This window comes from Portunus trituberculatus, chromosome 48, assembly GCF_017591435.1.
Source record: "Portunus trituberculatus isolate SZX2019 chromosome 48, ASM1759143v1, whole genome shotgun sequence".
In the NCBI taxonomy this organism is placed as follows: Eukaryota; Metazoa; Arthropoda; class Malacostraca; order Decapoda; family Portunidae; genus Portunus; species Portunus trituberculatus.
The window spans coordinates 22255548-22260547 of record NC_059302.1 but is presented as its reverse complement, the minus strand read 5'-3'; the positions used below and the strand labels follow the sequence as shown (position 1 = coordinate 22260547).

General features: G+C 45.0%; 1 protein-coding gene across 4 annotated transcripts in view; it reads right to left on the bottom strand.

Moving 5' to 3' along the window:
- LOC123498903 (neurensin-1-like) overlaps positions 1 to 5000 on the bottom strand; it is a 379401-nt gene that overhangs the window by 179545 nt on the left and 194856 nt on the right. The gene's annotated exons all lie outside the window — the stretch shown is intronic.

The window sequence follows — 5000 nt, the reverse complement described above, 5'->3', positions numbered from 1 at the left end:
TCCCTCTCTGGCACACTATGTAGAAAACACATATAGTGACCCCTCGGATTTGTACATATGTAGTAATAGTGGTAATAGTGTTAAGGTGTTAAAGTCCATGGAAGAGACAACACAAGGTGACCCAGCGGCCATGGCGATGTACGCCCTCGGACTTTCAGTGCTGCAACAAGTTATTTCATATGAGAAAACGAGTGTGAAGCAAGTGGCGTACGCGGATGACCTGTCAGGGGCCGGCAAAATAACAGACTTGAAAAAATGGTGGGGCTTAGTGAACGATAATGGTCCCATCATAGGGTACACACCCATTGCCGCTAAGTCCGTCCTTATTGTAAAGCCTGAACACTATGACAGTGCAGTGGATAGCTTCAGTGGCAGTGGAGTTATAATAACAAAGGATGGACAGCGGCATTTGGGTGCTGTCATCGGAACAGAGGAGTTCAAGAAGGAGTACATAGGAGAGAAGGTGAAGGAGTGGATACATGAGGTGGAGGTCCTGTCTGACATGGCCAGGACTGAGCCTCATGCAGCCTACTCCGCCTACACCCACGGCTTGCAGCATCGATGGAGATTCGCCATGCGCACCATCCCAGGCATCAGCCCTCTCCTTGCACCACTGGAGGTCTCGATAAGGAACACCTTCATCCCAGCGTTACTGAGATCCCACACCATCGGAGATGGGGAGAGGCGCTGCTCGAACTTCCACCAAGACTGGGCGGGATGGGAATCACCTCCCTAAGAAATTAGCGACTGTGGAGAACCTCAACTCCCTCAAGCTCACCAGGTCCCTCACAGAAGATCATTGCTCAGGACGCACATGGTGAAATAGCCCAAAGTGCAGTCACTGAGCAAAGACGAATTATATCTAGAGACAGGCAACAACATCAACGAAACTGTCTCGAAGACCTGATAAACATCCTGCCTGCAACCACAGTGAGAAAAATCCTCACTGCACAGGAAACGGGAGCCTCTAACTGGCTAACGTCACTGCCCATTGGAGCGAAGGGCTTCAGCCTCAACAAACAAGAATTTGTCGACGCCATTGCTCTGAGGTACGGCTGGCCGGTGGAAGGACTCCCAGTACCTGTGTGTAGTTCCCCAATGACGTCAACCACACCATGACGTGCAAAAAGGGGGGATTCGTATGTATCAGGCACGATGAGGTGAGAGATCTGACCGCCAGCATGCTCAGGGAGGTGTGCCACGATGTCTCCACTGAACCGACCCTCCTACCGCTAGACGGCGAGCACCTGCGCTACAGAACAGCCAACACCACCAACGAGGCTCGAGTCGACGTCAGCGCACGAGGGTTCTGGACAAGGGACAGAAAGCATTCATGGACATACGGATCTTTGACCCGATGGCCGCCTGTCACCACGAACTCTCCCTGGAGGCCGCCCACCGCAAGAATGAGCAGGAGAAGATCCGAGCGTATGGGAGAGAATCCAACACGTTGACCAGGGCAGCTTCACACCTCTGGTCTTCACCACATCTGGCGGGATGGGCTCCAAGGCTCAGTGCTTCTACTCAAGACTAGCCGACCTAATGTCAGAAAAGAAGCACCAGCCAAGGAGCCATGTCGTCGCATGGATGAGGTGCCGTCTTTCATTCTCCTCCTCAGATCAGCCCTCCTGTGTCTCAGGGGGACAAGGCATTCCACTCCCACACCTGCAGATTTAAGTGGCCTTGACTGTGAGGCTACAGTGGTGGAGAGTGGCATAAGAGTAGATAGAGTAGAGGTAGAGTGAATTTATAGCTAACAACTAATGTTTATATTATAGAGTATTAGATATGGTTGGATGCCACAGTCATTAGCGAGAGTTGGGGCTAATGACCTCCAAGTAGTGGAGCCCCTAATTGACGCATCAATAAACATGGGGTGGAGGTATTTTATGTAGTAGTAGTAGTAGTAGTAGTAGTAGTAGTAGTAGTAGTAGTAGTAGCAGTAGTATTAATAGTAGTAGTTATTGTTGCTGTTGTTTTTGTAGTAGTAGTAGTAGTAGTAGTAGTAGTAGAAGAGTAGTAGTAGACATCAGGCAAGGACGCCCCGCAGGATAAGGAATCTTGGTGGTGGAATAATGAGGTGAGAGAGAAAGTTAAGGCAAAGAAGGAGGCAAAGAAAACATATGACAGAATGGGAAATGAAGAAACAGAAAGAGCCTATAGAGAAGCAAATAAAGAAGCTAAGAGGTCAGTAGCACAAGCGAAAGCTAGAGCAAGGGAAGGCATGTACGATAAATTAGAAACCAGGGAAGCAGAGAAGAGGATATTTGCACTAGCAAGACAGAGAGAGAAGTCAACAAAGGATTTTACGCATATCAAGCAGGTTAAAAATAAGGAAGGTAGAGTTCTAATTGATGACAATGAAATAAAAGAGCGATGGAAAGAATATTTCAAGACACTTTTGAATGAGGAAAACCCAAGAGGAGTGATGGAGGATGGGGAACCAAATGACAGGAGAACAACAGCAATTTCAAGGGAGGAAGTCAAACAAGCCTTGAGGAGGATGAACGATGGGAAGGCAACAGGGCCGGATAACATACCTGTAGAGGTGTGGAAGAGTTTAGAAGAGGAAGGGCTTGAGTGGCTGTGTTGGTTGGTAAATAAGATCTATGAGAAGGAGAAAATCCCAAATGCATGGAGATGCAGCGATATTGTCCCAATATACAAAGAGAAAGGAGACATACAGGACTGTAAAAATTACAGAGGAATTAAATTAATGTCGCATACAATGAAGCTGTACGAAAGGATAATTGAGAGAAGAGTAAGGGAGAAACACAGGTGGGAGAAGAACAATTTGGTTTTATGCCGGGAGAAGTACTACCGATGCAATCTTTGCGCTAAGACAACTGCTGGAGAAGTATGGGGAGAAACAAAGAGAGTTACACCTTATTTTCATTGATTTGGAAAAAGCTTATGATAGAGTACCACGCCAGGAAGTTTGGGCTAGTATGAGAAGAAAAGGAGCATCAGAGAAGTATGTGAGAGTGATCCAGGACATGTACGAAGGCTCAAGGACGAGGGTAAGGAGCAGTGTGGGAGCAACAGAGGAGTTCTGTGTGAGTGGGCCTGCACCAGGGATCTTCTCTGAGCCCATATCTGTTCAACCTACTCATGGATGACAGTATTCAAAATATAAAGGAGGAGGCACCGTGGACTATGTTGTTCGCGGATGACATCGTCTTGGTGGATGAAAGTAGAGATGGTGTGGAGAGAAAGTTGGAGAGATGGCGACGAGCATTGGAGGAGAGAGGTTTGAGAATTAGCAGGAGAAGACGGAGTATCTGAATTTTAATGGTCGACAGGAGAGTGAAGTATGGATGCAAGATATGAAGTTAAAGGGTGTGAAGGAGTTCAGATACTTGGGCTCTCATATATCAGCGGACGGCAACCTGGATGGAGAGATCATTCACCGTATCCAATCGGGCTGGAAGAATTGGAAAAGAACAACTGGAGTGCTCTGTGACCGAAAAATTAGTGCAAGAGTAAAGGGAAAAGTGTTCAAATCGGTGGTTAGACCTGCCATGTTATATGGTGCGGAGACGTGGCCAATAAAGAAAGCACAGGAGAATAAGTTGGAGGTTGCTGAGATGAGAATGTTAAGGTGGATGCTTGGGGTGACAAGGAGGGATAAAGTGAGAAACAATTTTATAAGAGGAACAGCCAAAGTAACGGAGGTGACAAAGAAAGTACAAGAAAGGAGAATGCGATGGTTCGGTCATATCAAAAGGCGAGAAGAAGGATATGTCGGCAGAAGGATATTGGATATGGAAGTGGAGGGAAGAAGACGACGTGGCAGGCCAAAGAAAAGATGGAAGGATCGTATTGGAGAGGACCTGAGGGAGAGAGGATTGAGTGGAGAGGAGTTTGGGGACAGAGCCTTGTGGAGAAGACTAGTGAGGAACAGCGACCCCATATGAACATGGGAGCAGCTGCAGAAGAAGAAGAACGGTGGTAAGCAGTAGTGCAGTATAATGTAGTAGCAATAGTCACCAGCAGTGAATTAGTAGCAGTTGCAGTACCAGTACCTGACTGTTTCACGTTGCTGCAGTAGCTGCTGTAGTAGACTAGTAGCAGTAGTATAGCAGCAGTAGCTGCTGTTGCTGCTGCCAGCAATGGTAGTAGTAGTAGTAGTAATAATAGTAGTAGTAGTAGTAGCAGTAGTAGCAGTAGTTTCGGGAGTTCGTTGCAAGTTGCAAGTTCGTGTTAAATTCTATGAAGAGTTATTCTTAACCAAGTGAAATGCCTATTCTTATTATAGGCAGGTATTGAATATACATTATACAAGTAATCTTTATTCGTAATCTAAGATTCAATTAGCACCACGTGTTATATATCATTAACAGATCACTGGTGTTACGTCTCATAATGTCACATAAATTCAATCAATGCCCTTAGAAATGTTAAGCTCATCTCCATAAATCCTTATCTCTCGTAAATGTTGTTTCAATCTCCATGAACATTATTAATCAAAATCTCACAAATCCTAGATTATCATCGTTTTTCAATCAGTTCCTGAAACCACAAACAGCATCTCAAGGTATCAACTCAATGCTTGACTTCTATAAATGCCCATATATGAACTCATACACCACTCAATGCTATCATATGATCATTATCTCCCTCAATATTCATATATCCTTAATGTATCAACTGTGGAATTGCACCACACATACATAAAAATCTTCTATGTAATATTCTCAATCCGTCAAATATCCTATTTAGCATCAACTGTGGGAATTGGGTACCACATACATAAAATTTATAATATGACATAAACATTTGTCTAGACGTGCATTAACAACTAAAATAATCAATACAAGAAAGAGTCTGTCCATATCGAATGTTTGTTCCCTCCTCTCGGCCACTGCACTTCTGAAATGTTTCTGCCGATTCTAGATCTCTTCTTGCTGGTTTCTGCTTATTTTAAATACTCAAGGTTTCGTACCTTTTCTCCACGCCCATTTTACCATCTACCATTCAGAGATCAGACATGTGAGGTC